Raw genomic sequence first — 20,409 nt, 5'->3', positions numbered from 1 at the left:
CATGAAGAATCGAAAAGAGTAGAGCAAGAAACAGGTTCCCTTGGTGATGATGATGATTCCATATCAAGACCTTCTAGTGATGAACTTGCATCCACAAATGAATTATTTGAGCTTGATGAATCCTCCCCCATTGAATTTAAATTTGATAATAAGGTAGACCACAGTCAACCTCCAACTTATGACTTGAGTGATGGGGAAGAATTAGAAGAATTTAGTGAGAAAGAGGTTCAAGTTGAAAAAGCTTGTCAAGAGGTGGAAGTCCTTCCAAAAGGATGGACGGAAGTGGAATTTGCTTTGTCAAGATCATTGGAGACTTCTCTACCTAGGTCTCCATCTAATCCTCCATTTGGGTGGGTAAACTTATATCCCTTAGCTTTATTGTCCCACTTGAATTTAGTTTGCTTGAAATGGATGGTCAACTTAGAGTGCTTTGTGGAATGAAGCGTAAGAGAAGGATGGTTAGTGGTTGGCGTTGTAAATCAAGGCTCATCATGGTTGATACTTCAGTGATTAAATGTAAAGGTTGGACTAGCACTCAATTGAATGGGTCTAGGAGGATGTTTGGTTGCTTATATGAGAATTCTATGTGCTTACCACCCGGGTGTGAAAATAAGATATGGGACCCTGGATTACAGCAAGAGTATCAACTTTGGGGGCCCTTAACATTTGTGTAACTTCATCAAGACTTAGTGTACTTGGTTGGAAATTCTGGCAACCAATGGAGATCCAAACATTGGTGGAAGTTTCAAGATGAGTTCAAGCATAAGCCGCCATGATAGGGAGCTCATCAAATGTCTAACTTACGGACTATAAATAAAAGTGGTAGGTGGGAGTCACCCTACCATGATAACCTCTTTTCACTCCTCTCTTTTGTTTATATTGGTAAATAAGTTTAATTTCATGTTTAGTTTGGTTGGTTATGTTTATTTGGTAGTCTAGGGTGTTAAATAAGGTTTGATGGTGTTTAGATGACTACTTGGATGCTTGGAATACTTGGTTTGGAGCAAGAAGTTGAAAAATTTTGAAAAACAGAGCACTCTGTCATGCGTACGTGTGATACCGTGATTCCAAACACTCCCACGTACGTGCCCATAATGATGCATACGCATCATGCATTTTGTTGGCCCAAGATGCGTACGTGGTCACTTTTCGTGTATGCATTCCACCCAGGCAGAGAGTACTCTCCGCGTCCCAATTACTTGCGTACGCAGAACCATTCCTCTTCCCCATGTCATATGTACATATGACCCACACGTACGCGTGACCCCCTGCCCTGTTTCACACACTTCTTTTCTTTCTTCTCTCAATTTCTTTTCTTCTTTTCTCTTCTCCTCTATTCTTTCCTTCTTCCAACCATCATCTACCACTATCATTCACTGTCAACCATCACTTTCTTTAGATAGATAATTAGTTAGTTTTTTTAATTTTCTATTTTTGTGGATAAGTGCTGGATTATTAATCTGTTTTGCTGTTTATTGCTGCTGATTACTGATAGGATGTTATTTTAGCATCATTGTTGTTAATATTCATTGTTGGATTTCTTTATTGAGGATCCAATTTGTTACTTGATTTTGAATTTTTCATGCTTAACATTTGTGATTAACAAGTACTTATGACATTGCCTTCAAACCTTTCTAAATCTGCTGAATTGTATGATTTGGCCACCATGTGATTTGAATTCTTCACTTTGACTAGGCAATTCCTTGATGTTGGATGATGTGTATTTATCTTAATGCATTGTGTTGCTTGATCATATGCATCCATATGTTATGCTTATGCCTTAATGATATGTTGATCCTTAAATGTTTAACTATGTGCTCTACACATAATTGAAACTAGTTATTTTGGCATAATGTTTCGTTTGTGAAATTGGATTGTAAGCTTACCTAGGGACATCTTTTCAAAATTCTTAAGCTCTATGGATCATGCTTGCTATGTGATGAGCGGATAATTTATACACTTTTTGGCATTGTTTTTAGTATGTTTTTAGAAGAATCTAGTTACTTTTAGGGATGTTTTCATTAGTTTTTATGTTAAATTCACATTTCTGGACTTTACTATGAGTTTGTGTGTTTTTTTGTGATTTCAGGTATTTTCTGGCTGAAATTGAGGGACTTGAGCAAAAATCAGATTCAGAGGTTGAAGAAGGACTGCTGATGCTGTTGGATTCTGACCTCCCTGCACTCAAAATGGATTTTCTGGAGCTACAGAACTAAACATGGCGCGCTTCCAATTGCGTTGGAAAGTAGACATCCAGGGCTTTCCAGCAATATATAATAGTCTATACTTTGCCCAAGTTTAGATGACGCAAACTGGCGTTCAACGCCAGCTCTCTGCCCAATTCTGGCGTCCAGCGCCAGAATCAAGTTGCAAAGTGGAGTTCAACGCCCAAACTGGCACAAAAGCTGGCGTTCAACTCCAAGAATGACCTCTCCACGTGTAGACTTCAAGCTCAGCCCAAGCACACACCAAGTGGGCCCCGGAAGTGGATTTATGCATCAATTACTTACTTCTGTAAACTCTAGTAGCTAGTTTATTATAAATAGGACCTTTTTCTATTGTATTTGACATCTTTGAATTATCTTTTGATCTATTGATCACGTTTGGAGGCTGGCCATTCAGCCATGCCTGGACCTTCATTACTTATGTATTTTCAACGGTAGAGTTTCTGCACTCCATAAATTAAGGTGTGGAGCTCTGCTGTTCCTCAAAGATTATTGCAAAGTACTACTGTTTTCTATTCAATTCATCTTATTTCGCTTCTAAGATATTCATTCACACTTCAACCTGAATGTGATGAACGTGACAATCATCATCATTCCCTATGAATGCGTGCCTGACAACCACTTCTGTTCTACATTAGATTGAATGAGTATCTCTTAGATCTCTTAATCAGAATCTTCGTGGTATAAGCTAGATTGATGGCGGCATTCATGAGAGTCCAGAAAGTCTAAACCTTGTTCGTGGTATTCGGAGTAGGACTCTGGGATTGAATGACTGTGACGAACTCCAAACTCGCGAGTGCTGGGCGTAGTGACAGACGCAAAAGGATAGTAAATTCTATTCCAGTATGATCGAGAACCTCCAAGATGATTAGCCATGCAGTGACAGTGCATCGGACCATTTTCACAGAGAGGAATAGGATGCAACCAACGACAAGGGTGATGCCTCCAGACGATTAGCCGTGCTGTGACAGAGCATTTGGACCATTTTCCCGAGAGGATTGAAAGTAGCCATTGGCACCGGTGGCATCCTTACATAAAGCCAGCCATAGAGAGGAGTAAGACGGATTGGATGAAGACAGCAGGAAAGCAGAGGTTCAGAGGAATGAATGCATCTCCATACGCTTATCTAAAATTCTCACCAATGATTTACATAAGTATTTCTATCCTTATTTTAGTATTAATTTCGAAAACTCCTTAACTATTTTATATCCGCCTGACTGAGATTTACAAGGTGACCATAGCTTGCTTCATACCAACAATCTCCGTGGGATCGACCCTTACTCATGTAAGGTTTATTACTTGGACGACCCAGTGCACTTGCTGGTTAGTTATGCGAAGTTGTGAAGATATGTTTAGACCATGGTTCTGTGCATCCATTTTTGGTGCCATCGCTTGGGAATCAATTTCGAACAATAATTCACAACCTGAGTAACAATTTCGCATACCAAGTTTTTGGCGCCGTTGCCGGGGATTGTTCGAGTTTTCGGCAAGCTTTTGGTCCGGTAACATTAGTGCCAAGTTTGATCCAGCAACAACACCAAGTTTTTGGCGCCGTTGCCGGGGATTGTTCGAGTTTGGACAACTGACGGTTCATCTTGTTGCTCAGATTAGGTAACTTTCTTTTTGTTTTCTTTTCAAAAAGTTTTCAAAAATCTTTCAAAAATTTCTCCTTTGTTTTCGAAAAAAAATGTTTTCAAAAATATATTTTTCTTCAAAATTTTTAATAATGAATTCTAGTGTTTCATGAAGCAGGTTGAAGCTTGACTAGCTATAAAGCCATGTCTAAATTCTTTTGGACTGAGGCTTCCAAACCATCAGCATAGAGGCAAGTTACTTTGATAAGTAATGAGCAGTATATTCTCTGATGTTATATGCTAAAGCTTGGCTGGCTATTAAGCCATGCCTAACCCTCAGATTGGAGCTTTAGACTAAGAATACTAGATTCCTGGAATTCATATTAAAAATTTTGGAATCCTTATTTTTGTTTTTCAAATAATTTTCGAAAAAATACAAAAAAATTAGAAAATCATAAAAATCAAAAATATTTTTTGTGTTTCTTGTTTGAGTCTTGAGTCATGTTATAAGTTTGGTGTCAATTGCATGTTCATCTTGCATTTTTCGAAAAAATTCATGCATTCATAGTGTTCTTCATGATCTTCAAGTTGTTCTTGGTAAGTCTTCTTGTTTGATCTTTGCATTTGCATGTTTTGTGTCTTTTCTTGTTTTTCATATTCATTCCTGAATTCTTTAAGTCTAAGCATTAAAAAATTCTAAGTTTGGTGTCTTGCATGTTTTCTTTTCATTAAAAATTTTTCAAAAATGTGTTCTTGATGTTCATCATGATCTTCATAGTGTTCTTGGTGTTCATCTTGACATTCATAGCATTCTTGCATGCATTCATTGTTTTGATCCATAACTTTCATCCATTGCATCATTTTTCTTGTTTTTCTCTCTCATCATAAAAATTCAAAAATCAAAAAAATATCTTTCCCTTTTTCTCTCTTAAAATTTCGAAAACTAGATTTGACTTTTTCAAAAATTTTTAAAATCTAGTTGTTTTTATGAGTCAAATCAAATTTTCAATTTAAAAAAATCTTATCTTTTTCAAAATCTTTTTCAAAAATCAAATCTTTTTTCAATTTTTTTTAGTTATTTTCGAAAATTTCAAAAATAATTTTCAAAAATCTTTTTCTTAATTTTACATCATATTTTTGAAAATAACATCATCAATTAATGTTTTGATTCTAAAATTTCAAGTTTGTTACTTACTTGTTAAGAAAGATTCAAACTTTAAGTTCTAGAATCATATCTTGTGATTTCTTGTGAATCAAGTCATTAATTGAGATTTTAAAAATCAAATCTTTTTCAAAAACTAATTTCTATCATATCTTTTCAAAAATATCTTCTTATCTTACCTTTTTCAAAAAAGTGATTGTAAAATATCTTTTCTAACTTCCTAACTTCTTATCTTTTCAAAATTTGTTTCAACTAAGTAACTAACTTTTTGTTTGTTTCTAACCTTTTTCAAAACTACCTAACTAACTCTCTCTCTCTAATTTTTGAAAAAAATCTTCCCTCTTTTTCAAAATTTCTTTTTAATTAGACTAATTATTTTATTTTTTATTTGAATTTTCGAAAAACTACTAACCTTTTTCAAAAACTATTTTTGAAAATCACTAACTCTTTTTCAAAAATTATTTTCGAAAATTCTCTCCTCCTCTCATCCCCTTCTATTTATTTATTCATCTACTAACACTTCACTTCATCTCACATCTCTGCTCCTATCATCACCTTTGTGTTTGGATTCTTCATTCTTCTTCACCCCTATTCCTTTTCTTCTTCTACTAACAATAAGGAACCTCTTTACTGTGACATAGAGGATTCCTCTTCTTTTCTTTTTCTCTTCTCTTTCTTATGAGCAGGGACAAAGAAAAAGGCATTCTTGTTGAAGTTGATCCAGAACCTGAAAGTACTCTGAAGAGAAAACTAAGAAAAGCTAAATTACAACAATCCAGAGACAACCTTATTGAAAATTTTGAACAAGTAAAGGAGATGGCAGCCGAACCCAACAACAATAATGCAAGGAGAATGCTTGGTGACTTTACTGCACCTAATTCCAATTTACATGGAAGAAGCATCTCCATTCCTACTATTGGAGCAAACAATTTTGAGCTGAAACCTCAGCTAGTTTCTCTGATGCAGCAGAACTGCAAGTTTCATGGACTTCCATCTGAAGATCCTTTTTAGTTCTTAACTGAATTCTTGCAGATCTGTGATACTGTTAAGACTAATAGAGTAGATCCTGAAGTCTACAGGCTCATGCTTTTTCCTTTTGCTGTAAGAGACAGAGCTAGAATATGGTTGGACTCTCAACCCAAAGACAGCCTGAACTCTTGGGATAAGCTGGTCACGGCTTTCTTAGCCAAGTACTTTCCTCCTCAAAAGCTGAGCAAACTTAGAGCTGATGTTCAAACCTTCAGACAGAAAGAAGGTGAATCCCTCTATGAAGCTTGGGAAAGATACAAGCAGCTGACCAAAAAGTGTCCTTCTGACATGCTTTCAGAATGGACCATCCTGGATATATTCTATGATGGTTTATCTGAGCTATCAAAGATGTCATTGGATACTTCTGCAGGTGGATCCATTCACCTAAAGAAAACGCCTGCAGAAGCTCAAGAACTCATTGACATGGTTGCTAATAACTAGTTTATGTACACTTCTGAAAGGAATCCTGTGAGTAATAGGACGCCTATGAAGAAGGGAGTTCTTGAAATTGATACTGTGAATGCCATATTGGCTCAGAATAAAATATTGACTCAGCAAGTCAATATGATTTCTCATAGTCTGAATGGAATGCAAGCTGCATCCAACAGTACTCAAGAGGCATCTTCTGAGGAAGAAGCTTATGATCCTGAGAACCCTGCAATAGCAGAGTTAAAATACATGGGTGAACCATATGGAAACACCTACAATCCATCATGGAGAAATCATCCAAATCTCTCATGGAAGGATCAAAAGCCTCAACAAGGCTTTAATAATGGTGGAAGAAACAGGTTTAGCAATAGCAAGCCTTTTCCATCATCCACTCAGCAACAGACAGAGAATTCTGAGCAGAATCTATCTAGCTTAGCAAATTTAGTCTCTGATCTATCTAAGGCCACTGTGAGTTTCATGAATGAAACAAGGTCTTCCATTAGAAATTTGGAAGCACAAGTGGGCCAGTTGAGTAAAAGGATCACTGAAATCCCTCCTAGTACTCTCCCAAGCAATACAGAAGAGAATCCAAAAGGAGAGTGCAAGGCCATTGAATTAATTACCATGGCCGAACCCACAAGAGAGGAGAAGGATGTGAATCCCAATGAGGAAGACCTCTTGGGACGTCCAGTGATCAATAAGGAGCTTCCTTCTGAGGAACCTAAGGAATCTGAGACTCATCTAGAGACCATAGAGATTCCATTGAACCTCCTTATGCCATTCATGAGCTCTGATGAATATTCCTCTTCTGAAGAGAATGAGGATGTTACTGAAGAGCAAGCTGCCAAGTTCCTTGTTGCAATCATGAAGCTAAATGCCAAATTATTTGGTATTGAAACTTGGGAAGATGAACCTCCCTTGTTCACCAATGAACTAAGTGATCTGGATCAACTGACATTGCCTCAGAAGAGACAGGATCCTGGAAAGTTCATAATACCTTGTACCATAGGCACCATGATCTTTAAGGCTCTGTGTGACCTTGGTTCAGGAATAAACTTCATGCCCCTCTCTGTAATAGAGAAACTGGGAATCTATGGGGTGCAAGCTGCTAAAATCTCATTAGAGATGGCAGACAATTCAAGAAAATAGGCTTATAGACAAGTAGAGGACGTGTTAGTAAAGGTTGAAGGCCTTTACATCCCTGCTAATTTCATAGTCCTGGATACTGGAATGGAAGAGAATGAATCCATCATCCTAGGAAGACCTTTCCTAGACACAGCAAGAGCTGTGATTGATGTGGACAGAGGAGAATTGATCCTTCAATTAAATAAGGACAACCTTGTGTTTACAACTCAAGGATCTCTCTCTGCATCCATGGAGAGGAAGCAGAAAAAGCTTCTCTCAAAGCAGAGTCAACCAAAGCCCCCACAGTCAAACTCTAAGTTTGGTGTTGGGAGGCCACAACCGAACTCTAAGTTTGGTGTCAAACCCCCATATCCAAACTCTAAGTTTGGTGTTGGGAGGTCTCAACAAAGCTCTGCACATCTGTGAGGCTCCATGAGAGCCCACTATCAAGCTATTGACATTAAGGAAGCGCTTGTTGGGAGGCAACCCAATGTTTATTTATCTAATTTTATTTTTATTTTTTATGTTTTCTTAGGTTCATGATCATGTGGAGTCACAAAATAAACGAAAAATTTAGAAACAGAATCAAAAACAGCGGAAGAAAAATCACACACTGGAGGAAGCACCTGTCTGGCGTTCAACGCCAGAACAGAGCATGGTTCTGGCGCTGAACACCCAAAATGGGCAGTATCTGGCGCTGAACGCCCAAAATGGGCAGCATCTGGGCGCTGAACGCCAGAATTGCACCCTGGAGAAGAGTTGGCGCTGAATGCCCAGAACAAGCATGGTTCTGGCGTTCAACGCCAGAAATGGGCAACAAATGGGCGTTGAACGCCCAAAATGGGCACCAACCTGGCGCTGAACGCCCAGAGTTGTGTGCAAGGGCATTTTACATGCCTAATTTGGTGCAATATTGTAAATCCTTGAACACCTCAGGATCTGTGGAGCCCACAGGATCATCTCAGGATCTGTGGACCCCACAGGATCATCTCAAGATCTGTGGACCTCACAGGATCCCCACCTACCTCCACTCACTCTCTTCTCTCTTCTCAATCATCCTCTATTCCCAATAAACACTCTTCCCCAAAACCCTTCACCTATCACCTCCATCTCTCTTCCCTATTAACCCTTCACCACTCACATCCACCCACTTTTACCCATAAACCTACCCAATAAACTCCACCTACCTTCAAAATTCAAATCAATTTCCCACCCAAACCCACCCATATGGCCGAACCATAACCCCCCCTCCCTTCCCTATATAAAGCCTTCCATTCTTCCTCATTTTTACACAACACAACCCTCTCTTCTCTTCTTGGCCAAAACACAACTCCCTCCTCTTCTCCATCTTTTCTTCTTCTTCTTTATCTAATTCTTTATTTTCTTGCTCGAGGGCGAGCAATATTCTAAGTTTGGTGTGGTAAAAGCATAAGCTTTTAAGTTTTCCATTACCATTGATGGCACCTAAGACCGGAGAATCCTCTAGAAAAGGAAAAGGGAAAACAAAAACTTCCACCTCCGAGTCATGGGAGATGGAAAGATTCATCTCCAAAGTTCATCAAGACCACTTCTATGATGTTGTGGCCAAGAAGAAGGAGATCCCTGAGGTCCCTTTCAAACTCAAAAGAAATGAGTATCCGGAGATCCGACATGAAATTCAAAGAAGAGGTTGGGGAGTTCTAACAAATCCCATCCAACAAGTCGGCATCCTAATGGTTCAAGAGTTCTATGCCAATGCATGGATCACCAAGAACCATGATCAAAGTAAGAACCCGGATCCAAAGAACTATGTTACAATGGTTCGGGGGAAATACTTGGATTTTAGTCCGGAAAATGTGAGGTTGGCGTTTAACTTGCCTATGATGCAAGGAGATGAACGCCCCTACACTAGAAGGGTCAACTTTAATCAAAGGTTGGACCAAGTCCTCATGGACATATGTGTGGAAGGAGCTCAATAGAAGATTGACTCCAAAGGTAAGCCGGTTCAACTAAGAAGATTGGACCTCAAGCCTGTGGCTAGAGGATGGTTGGAGTTCATCCAACGCTCCATCATCCCCACTAGCAACCGATCTGAAGTTACTGTGGATCGGGCCATCATGATCCATAGCATCATGATTGGAGAAGAAGTAGAGGTTCATGAAGTCATCTCCCTTGAACTCTACAAAATAGCCGAAAAGCCCTCTCCTGGGGCAAGGCTAGCTTTTCCTCATCTTATCTGCCATCTATGTTACTCAGCTGGAGCTTCCATAGAAGGAGACATTCACATTGAGGAAGAGAAGCCCATCACTAAGAAAAAGATGGAGCAAGCAAGAGAGCCCATTCATGGAGCTCAAGAGGCGCAGGAAGCTCATCACCATGAGATCCCGGAGATGCTTCATATGCATTTTCCTCCACAAAACTATTGGGAGCAAATCAACACCTCCATAGGAGAATTAAGTTCCAACATGGGACAACTAAGGGTGGAACATCAAGAGCACTCCATCATCCTTCATGAAATAAGAAAATATCAAAAAGCAATGAGGGAGGAGCAACAAAGACAAGGAAGAGACATAGAAGAGCTCAAGGACATCATTGGTTCCTCAAGGAGGAAACACCACCATCACTAAGGTGGACTCATTCCTTGTTCTTACTTTCTCTGTTTTTCGTTTTCTCTATGTTAAGTGCTTATCTATGTTTGTATCTTCATTACATGATCATTAGTAGTTAGTAACCTTGTCTTAAAGTTATGAATGTCCTATGAATCCATCACCTCTCTTAAATGAAAATTATTTTTATTCAAAAGAACAAGAAGTACATGAGTTTTGAATTTATCCTTGAACTTAGTTTAATTATATTGATGTGGTGACAATGCTTTTTGTTTTCTGAATGTATGCTTGAACAGTGCATATGTCTTTTGAAGTTGTTGTTTAAGAATGTTAAATATGTTGGCTCTTGAAAGAATGATGACTAGGAGACATGTTATTTGATAATCTGAAAAATCATAAAAATGACTCTTGAAGCAAGAAAAAGCAGCAAAGAACAAAGCTTGCAGAAAAAAAATAAAATAAAATAGGCGAAAAAAAATAGAAAGGAAAAAAAAAAAGCAAGCAGAAAAAGCCAAAAGCTCTTAAAACCAAGAGGCAAGAGCAAAAAGCCAATAACCCTTAAAACCAAAAGGCAAGGGCAAATAAAAAGGATCCCAAGGCTTTGAGCATCAGTGGATAGGAGGGCCTAAAGGAATAAAATCCTGGTCTAAGCGGCTAAACCGAGCTGTCCCTAACCATGTGCTTGTGGCGTGTAGGTGTCAAGTGAAAACTTGAGACTGAGCGGTTAAAGTCAAGGTCCAAAGCAAAAAAAGAGTGTGCTTAAGAACCCTGGACACCTCTAATTGGAGGCTTTAGCAAAGCTGAGTCACAATCTGAAAAGGTTCACCCAATTATGTGCCTGTGGCATTTATGTATCCGGTGGTAATACTGGAAAACAAAGTGCTTAGGGCCACGGCCAAAACTCAAAAAATAGCTGTGTTCAAGAATCATCATACTGAACTAGGAGAGTCAATAACACTATCTAAACTCTGAGTTCCTATAGAAGCCAATCATTCTGAACTTCAATGGATAAAGTGAGATGCCAAAACTATTCAAGAGGCAAAAAGCTACAAGTCCTGCTCATCTGATTGGAGCTATGTTTCATTGATAGTTTGGAATTTATAGTATATTCTCTTCTTTTTATCCTATTTGATTTTCAGTTGGTTGGGGACAAGCAACAATTTAAGTTTGGTGTTGTGATGAGCGGATAATTTATACGCTTTTTGGCATTGTTTTTAGTATGTTTTTAGTAGAATCTAGTTACTTTTAGGGATGTTTTCATTAGTTTTTATGTTAAATTCACATTTCTGGACTTTAATATGAGTTTGTGTGTTTTTCTATGATTTCAGGTATTTTTTGGCTGAAATTGAGGGACTTGAGCAAAAATCAGATTCAGAGGTTGAAGAAGGACTGCTGATGCTGTTGGATTCTGACCTCCCTGCATCCAAAATGGATTTTCTGGAGCTACAGAACTCAAATTGGCTCGCTTCTAATTGCGTTGGAAAGTAGACATCCAGGGCTTTCCAGCAATATATAATAGTTTATACTTTGTCCAAGTTTAGATGACACAAACTAGCGTTCAATGCCAGCTCTCTGCCCAATTCTGTCGTCCAGCGCCAGAATCAAGTTGCAAAGTGGAGTTCAACGCCCAAACTGGCACAAAAGCTGTGGTTCAACTCCAAGAATGACCTCTCCACGTGTAGACTTCAAGCTCAGCCCAAGCACACACCAAGTGGGCCCCGGAAGTGGATTTATGCATCAATTACTTACTTCTGTAAACCCTAGTAGCTAGTTTATTATAAATAGGACCTTTTACTATTGTATTAGACATCTTTGGATTATCTTTTGATCTATTGATCACGTTTGGGGGCTGGCCATTCGGCCATGCCTGGACCTTCATTACTTATGTATTTTCAACGGTAGAGTTTCTGCACTCCATAGATTAAGGTGTGGAGCTCTGCTGTTCCTCAAAGATTAATGCAAAGTACTACTGTTTTCTATTCAATTCATCTTATTTCCCTTCTAAGATATTCATTCGCACTTCAACCTGAATGTGATGAACGTGACATTCATCATCATTCCCTATGAACGCGTGCCTGACAACCACTTCCGTTCTACATTAGATTGAATGAGTATCTCTTAGATCTCTTAATCAGAATCTTCGTGGTATAAGCTAGATTGATCGCGGCATTCATGAGAGTCCGGAAAGTCTAAACCTTGTCCATGGTATTCCGAGTAGGACTCTGGGATTGAATGACTGTGACGAACTCCAAACTCGCGAGTGTTGGGCGTAGTGACAGACGCAAAAGGATAGTAAATTCTATTCCAGTATGATCGAGAACCTCCAAGATGATTAGCCATGCAGTGACAGCGCATCGGACCATTTTCACAGAGAGGAATAGGATGCAACAAACGACAAGGGTGATGCCTCCAGACGATTAGCCGTGCTATGACCGAGCATTTGGACCATTTTCCCAAGAGGATTGAAAGTAGCCATTGGCACCGGTGACATCCTTACATAAAGCCAGCCATAGAGAGGAGTAAGACGGATTGGATGAAGACAGCAGGAAAGCAGAGGTTCAGAGGAATGAATGCATCTCCATACGCTTATCTGAAATTCTCACCAATGATTTACATAAGTATTTCTATCCTTATTTTAGTATTAATTTCGAAAACTCCATAACTATTTTATATCCGCCTGACTGAGATTTACAAGGTGACCATAGCTTGCTTCATACCAACAATCTCCATGGGATCGACCCTTACTCACATAAGGTTTATTACTTGGACGACCCAATACACTTGCTGGTTAGTTATGCGAAGTTGTGAAGATATGTTTAGACCATGGTTCTGTGCATCCGTTTTTGGTGCCATCACCAGGGAATCAATTTCGAACAATAATTCACAACCTGAGTAACAATTTCGCATACCACTATGTGATCGATTTTCACCTCTATCTCTCTTTTCCTAAGTTGCATAACAACCATGCTTCCTACTTCATGTCAATTAGGTGATGCAAAAATCAAATTCAAAATGTGTCATTGAATGATGTGTGAGTTCTAAATTTTCTTTGTTGCATTGAATTCTCTTGCACATCAACCAATGCCCATTCAATATCCATTTCACAATTGCTTGATTATTTGCTTGAATGCTTTCATGCCTCTTTATTACTTATTTGTTTGTTATAACTTACAAGTTTCCTTTAAAGTATTTCAAGTACACTAAATTGAGTGAAGTACATACCTCTTTTATGTAGTTGTGACATAGTTTTCAAATGCTAGTTTGTGAATTCTATCCCGCATGCAACTTAAAATTCACGCACTATTTTCATCAATGTCACACACTAATTCACTCAATTAATTTAGTGATTCTTACCTCATTCCAACAATTTATGCTTTCTTGCTTTTGCATTTTCTCGCCTTGCTATCCTATTTTATTTTCTATCTTTCAGGATGATTTATGCTAAGGAAAAAAAAAGATAAGCAGAAAAAAGAACGCACAGAAGCTGGTAGATCCACCAGCTAAAGGTGGCAATTCGTGAAGTTGCCGTACCCCCCTTGCTCATCTTTGAATGCACCGAGGATGGTGCAAACTTTTAAGTGTGGGGAGGTCGTCCGACTAGTCGACCGTTAAATTGGGTGAAAATTTTCTAATCCCAACACTTTCACATTCCATTTAGTTTTCTTCTATTACTAGGTCTTTTAGAGCTTTGATTGCATTCTTCTTAGTTGTTTGCATTTATATATATATATATATATATATATATATATATATATATATATATATATATATTAAGAACCGCGATTAATTAACCGTTTAATTAAATAATTAATATTGCCCAAAATAGGATCCAAAAATTTTGAATGTAAATTAGAGAATTAAAATATGATTTTTGGACTCAGTAGATTTTTCTGAGTTGCAAAATGTAATTTTTTTGTAAAAAACCGAGTAAAACCGCACACCGGTAGACGAATCGGTCGAACCGATTTAAAAGCCAGAAATTTGTGCCAAAAGGGCCAATTCCAACTCATTTTTGAGAAAACGTGACTAGCAATTCCTGAGATGCATCAGGCCCAAATCCAACTCATTTCTAAAGCTATTAGAGTCAGAATTCAATATGGAACAAGGAGAGAGCAATTAGGGGATAGTTTAGTAACATGCTTTAGGGTATATTCTAGAGAGAGAAGCTCTCTCTTCTCTCTAGAATTAGGGTAGATTAGATTAAATTTCTCTTAGGTTTAGCCTTTAATTGTTACTTTGATTTAGTTTCCTTGCAATTTATTGTTCTTGCATCTTTGTTCCTTTAGTTTTATTTGCTACTCCTTTTATTTTGTTACTTTTATGTTCATGCACTCTTGTTGGATTTTCATTTTCATTAATTCAATTTAGGTTTATGTTTCTTCTTGTTTAATTTAGTTGTTATTATTGTTTCCTTGTAATTGGTAGTTGTTAGACTTTATATTTCTTGTCATTTTACCATGCTTTTATTTTGTGCCTTCCGAGTGTTTGATAAAATGTTTGGTTGGATTTTAGAGTATAATTTTGTATTCTTGGCTTGAGTTGAGTAATTGGAGATTCTTGAGTTATCAAACTCTTTTGTTGATTGGTGATTGAGGATTGCTAGGTGGCTTAAATTCCACTAAAGCTAATGTTTGATTAGTACTTGTGGATTAGAGTTGACTTTGCTCACTTGACTTTCCTTCAATTATTAGAGGATGTTGATAAACCCCATTTTTAGGGTTTATCTTGTGTTGAATTTAGAGTGTTTTATCAACTTTTCTCTCATGTATCCAATGAAATAGCATGGTTTTATAAATTCTCCTTTAATTGTGCTTAAGAGTGAAAACATGCTTTTTAGGACTTAAAATAGCTAAATTTAATTCATCTTGATTCCATTAGATGCCTTGATGTGTTTGATAAGTGATTTCAGGTTTAGGAGGCAAAGATTGGATTGAGGGAATGAAGAAAAAGCATGTAGAAATGGAGAACTCATGAAGAAATGAAGGAATAGCAAAGCTGTCAAGCCCTACCTCTTCACACTTATTCAATCATAACTTGAGCTACAGAGGTCCAAATGAGGGAGTTTCAGTTGCTTTGGAAAGCTAACATCCGGTGCTTCAAAATGATATAAGATTTGCCATAGTTTCCTAGCATTTAAAGATACGTACACGTGATGTACGCATACACGTGGGAAGCTGCATGTGACTCACTAAAGGCAACTCGTGGCCAGTGATTTCTGAATCATTTTGGGCCCAATCCAACTCATTTCTGATGCTATTTAACCCAAGAAAAATTGTTGATTAAGAAATTATAGTGAACTGACGTTGCGAGTATAGTTCTTAACCAACAAAGATTCTGCGTATCAATTTAAAAAGAGTTTGTCACAAATTAAGAATAAAATACTGGGAGTAGAAATCCTAGGTCGTCTCCCAACAAGTTGCTAAGAGAGTGTTATTTATTGATCAGGGGGTTTCTGAGAAATTTGAAGTTGGAGAGTGAAATTGAAGCAATGAAAATTACACAAAGATTTTATTTAATTAAGATAGAAAGCCTTGACTGGGAGAAGATTAATCGGAAGTTCTATCCTTGTTGGTTTTCCCAAGATTAATAATGATTGGTTGTTATTTCTACTTAGTTAACCCTTACCAAATAAGGGAAAGTCAAGTAGTTAAGCCAACTTTTATTCACAAGTCCTAATCCTCTCCCTTGGGAAGGACTAGCGTTAGTGACTAGAAAGCCAGCCAATAACTTCCAATCACCAATTAACGCTTCAGTATTTCGACTCAAGGGTCTCCTATTGATCAACTCCCAAGTCAAGTTGGGATTCTACTCCATTGACATAGATGCTAATTTCAAATACATATTCAAGGGGTAGAAAGAAGGCATAATAATCAAATTAATTGGAAGCAAGCAAAAAAAAATTAAATGGAAAAGTGTTCTTTGTATTAATAGATCCCAAAATCAGAAATATCCATAAGTAACTCTGAATGATGTGAATGGTAAATAAAAGAAGAAAGTGAATAAGAAAACAAACTGTAATGCTAAAACTTCACGGAGGTAATAACTATTCGCAATTATCTAACCCAAAATGTAGTACTAGTAAAAGGTATGACTATGAAGAACCCTGGAGGAAGTAGTGTTCTCTTCCAAGATTCAAAACTAAAAACTAAAAACTAAGTATTCTCTGCTGTCCCCTGGCTCTAGTATGCATTTCTGGGCCGAAAACGGGGTCAAAACTCAGCCAAAAATCACCCCCAGCTATTTATGCAGTCGCAGAATATTACGCACACCATGCGTACGTGCCAGGTGCGCATCCGCGTCGATGGCCTTCTGCATGTGTCACGCGTACCCGCCAAGTGCGTGTCCGTGTCGTTCTGGAATGCGCCAAGTGCGCGCGCACGTGAGGTGTTTGTGCGCGTCCGTCCTCGCTGGGTAGCTCCTTGGTTTCGTGTGTTCCTTCCATTTTTGCAAGCGTCCTCTCCATCCTCCAAGCCATTCCTGCCCTATAAAGCCTGAAAACACTTAGCACACAGATCACGTCGTCGAATGGTAGAAAAGGGGGATTAAAGATTGATAATTTAAAGGCTCAGGAAGCAATTTTTCAATCATATAGCGGAATTAGGAAGGAAAATATAAAACATGCAAATTGTATGAATAAGTGTATGGAAAATTAATAAAAGCCACCCAATTTACCACAAGAATAACCATAAAATAGTGGTTTATCAACCTCCCCACACTTAATCATTAGCAAGTCCTCATGTTAAGCTCAAAGAGATCAAAATAATGAATGGGGAAATTAACACTAATGCAATGCAATGTAACCTATGTGTAAGAATACAACTACATGCTAAGATATTTCCACCTACTTAGTTAAAATGAACAAGTTCTCCAAGACAAACAAAAATTAGATTCCACCAACTCAAATCACACAATAATAGGCAAGCAAACTTGTAAGAAGATAGCTCATGAAAGCCGAGAACATAGAATCAAGCATGAAACCCTTGATAAACCACTATTTTATGGTTTATATTGTGTTTAATTGTGTGGTTTTATCATGATCCTTACCCACTTATTCATTAAATTAGCATGAAATTATAATCCCTTCCTGAATTTATAACATGTTTGAAAACTGCTTCCTAGAGACTTTAATTATGTAATTTTAATTCTCCTTTATTCCATTTGATGCCGTGATCTGTGTGTTGAGTGTTTCAGACTTTATAGGGCATGAATGAGTTGGAGATTGGAAAGGAAGCTAGCAAAAATGGAAGGAACATAAGAATTTGAGGAGATAACCAGCGAGAAGTGATGCGGTTGAATGGCTCACGCGACCGCGCGAAGGAGAGCAAATCGCAGTGACGCAACCGCATGGCTCACGCGGCTGCGAGGATTGGAAAAACTCAAGCGACGCGGTAGCGTGGACGACGTGAACGCGTAGTAAGGAAAAGCGCGAATGACGCGTCCGCATGGATGACGCGATCGCGTGACATGTGCGATCTGCATAATCTGCAGAATTCGCTGGGGGCGATTTTGGACCTTATTTCGACCCAGTTTTCGGCCCGGAACAGCAGGCTAGAGCCAGAGAATATGTAGAAACAAAGGACAACATTCATTCTACATAGTTTTCAGTTTTTTTTAGATCTAGTTTTACGCCTTTAGGTTTCTTTCTCTAGGTTTAAGAATTTTAATTTTCAATTAGTCTTAGCATTGGAACATTGAGAAGAGTTATTTCCTCATCAAGACTTCGTTATTCTAGTTCGTTCTCTTTACTTGGTTTTATTCTTCCATGTTCTTTGCTTTGTTCAATTTTGTCATTTGAATACTTTCATGATTATTTAATACAAGGATTATTTCTTCCATTTTAATTTATTTTCCATTCCAATAATCATGTCTTCTTTTATTTCCCTTTCATGTGTTATGGATTTATTATTTACAAGGAGTGAGTAGTTCCCTCACTTGATGGGGAGTTGATTGAAAGGAACTCTTGAGTTGGAAGAATTGAAAGAAAAATTGTAATTGGGTTAACTGTTGGATTGTTATCTAATCACTAACACCAATCCCTTTGAACTAAGTGGGTTGCAACTCGTGAACAGATCTAGCATTCCAACTTGTTTGACTTTCCTTTACCTAGTAAAGGATAACTAAACAGAACAACCATTAATTATAAATTAATCTTTAAATCACCCCACCAATGATAGAGATTCCAACTAATCAACTCCCAGTCAAGGCTTTTATTTCATATTATTTGAATTTTCTCAATTTAATTTCCCACCTATTTAACTCAACTTCTTGGAACATCTGATTAATAAAATAGCACACTTTTCTGCAACTCGTTGGGAGACGACCTGGGACTTAAACTCCCAGTAATTTTTAATTTAAACTCTCTGTGACATATTTCTAAATTGATAGGCAGATTTTCGGTGAGTTAAGAACTATACTTGCAACGTAACTATTTTAATAATTTTTAATTCACCAACTTCTGTGTCTCACCAATTTTTGGCGCCGTTGCCGGGGAGTTGCAATAGAGTACTAAAGTTATTAATTAGAATTTATTTATTTGCATTTTATTTTATTTTGCTACTATGAGTTGCATGTTTCTTTCGTCAAATGACGCGTTCACTTCCTGATCCGCGCTTGCTAATATTCGATCCTGAAATTGAAAGGACTATTTCACGAATAAGGCGAGAACAGCGTCGGTTAGTCCACTCTGAGGGCGGATCTGAAAGTGAACTTGAGGAAGAAACCAGCCCCCGTTCTACTGATTCGGTTGTTTTACGTGCAGAAGACATGGCAGCTAGAAGAGTTACCTTCCAGGAGGAAGGAGCCCCTGATTTTACAATGCAACCGTTTCAAGCGCATCATCCAGCGGTAGCTACAGATTTTGAAATAAAGACCACACTGCTAAATTTGATGCCCAAGTTTCATGGCCTACCTGCTCAAGAGCCTATCAAGCACTTGAGAGATTTCCAGGCCGCCTGTTCTACTGTCAGGCGTGATGGTACTGATGAAACTTCAATTTTGCTGAAAGCTTTCCCGTTTTCTCTTAAGGGAAAAGCAAGAGAGTGGCACTACACTCAACCTCTAGCAAATGTATCCAACTGGGATACACTCAGAAAGGAGTTTTTGGAGAAATTCTTTCCATCTGAAGTTACTGATAAACTGAGGAAGGATATTTCCACAATTGTTCAGGATGACAATGAGACTCTCTTTGAATATTGGGAGCGCTTCAATAATCTTCTGGAAGCATGCCCCCACCACATGATTGACAAGATAGTGTTACTTAGCTATATCATACAGGGCATGAGGCCCCAAGATAAGACCACATTGGAAAGTGCTAGCAATGGGTCTATGAAGAAGTACAAGACCACTGATGAGGCTTGGCAATTGATCAGTGATTTAGCTGAATCTACTAGGAACCACAGACAAAAGCAAGGCCGTTCAAAAGCCATTGCAGAAGTATCCTCTAGTAGAGAGACTGCGGCTCTAGCTCAGGGTATATGTGAGATGACCAACTTGCTGAAGCAAATGCAATTGAATCAACAACAAGCTCAGCAAGCTCAACCTCCTCCACTACAGCAAAACCAACAACTGGTCCCGCAAAGAATTTGTGGAATCTGTGCTGATTATAGCCATTACACTGATGAATGCCCGCAACTCCAACAAGAAGACAACATGGTGGCATCCACTCATAACTTCTATGACCGCCCCAACCAAGGGTACAATCAAAGTGGAAATAATAATCATGGATGGCAGGACAATTCTAACCAGAATTTGAGGGACAACAATAACAGAGGAGGCAGAGATAATCAAGGAAATCAGAGATGGAATAATAACAACAACAGGCAGCAGAATCAACCTTACAGAGCACTTCACCTAAGGCAAAACCAAGGACCACAGAACAATCAACAGCAGACTTCTCAATTTACTCATTCTTCTTTATCTCCTAATGAAGAGCTACTACAATCTTTTGAGCGAAGACAACAGACCATGGAAAGTAACATCATGAATAGTATTAATGCCAGTCTGAATGGTCTCACCTCTACTTTGCAAGCTCTTATGTCACAGCTTGGATCAACGCAAAATTCCAGTAACCAACCTTCAAGCTCTACTAGAATCCCCTATCAACCATTACCCAATCCAAAGGGAGGCATTAATGCCATCACCCTAAGGTCTGGAACCACACTGCAGGAGGGGAATCAGGAGGAACCAAGCCCACCAGAACACACCTCAGCTGAAAAGGTAGTAGAAATAGAAGATGTTAAAGAGGAAGAGGACATACAGGACATAGCTAAAGAAGAAATAGC

The 20,409-nt window shown here is 38.3% G+C and overlaps 2 non-coding genes across 2 annotated transcripts; both read right to left on the bottom strand.

The window, feature by feature from the left end:
- Positions 1-6,176: 6,176 nt before the first annotated feature.
- LOC112745795 (small nucleolar RNA R71) lies at positions 6,177-6,284 on the bottom strand. The gene has a single exon (XR_003173706.1). It is a non-coding gene; the product is annotated as a small nucleolar RNA R71 (small nucleolar RNA).
- A 12,977-nt stretch (positions 6,285-19,261) lies between these two features.
- Positions 19,262-19,369, bottom strand: LOC112746260 (small nucleolar RNA R71). Its single transcript, XR_003174153.1, has one exon. It is a non-coding gene; the product is annotated as a small nucleolar RNA R71 (small nucleolar RNA).
- Between the last annotated feature and the right edge of the window lie 1,040 nt (positions 19,370-20,409).

The sequence above is a fragment of the Arachis hypogaea genome, chromosome 14, assembly GCF_003086295.3.
Source record: "Arachis hypogaea cultivar Tifrunner chromosome 14, arahy.Tifrunner.gnm2.J5K5, whole genome shotgun sequence".
In the NCBI taxonomy this organism is placed as follows: Eukaryota; Viridiplantae; Streptophyta; class Magnoliopsida; order Fabales; family Fabaceae; genus Arachis; species Arachis hypogaea.
This window is presented reverse-complemented; position numbering and strand designations above follow the sequence as displayed.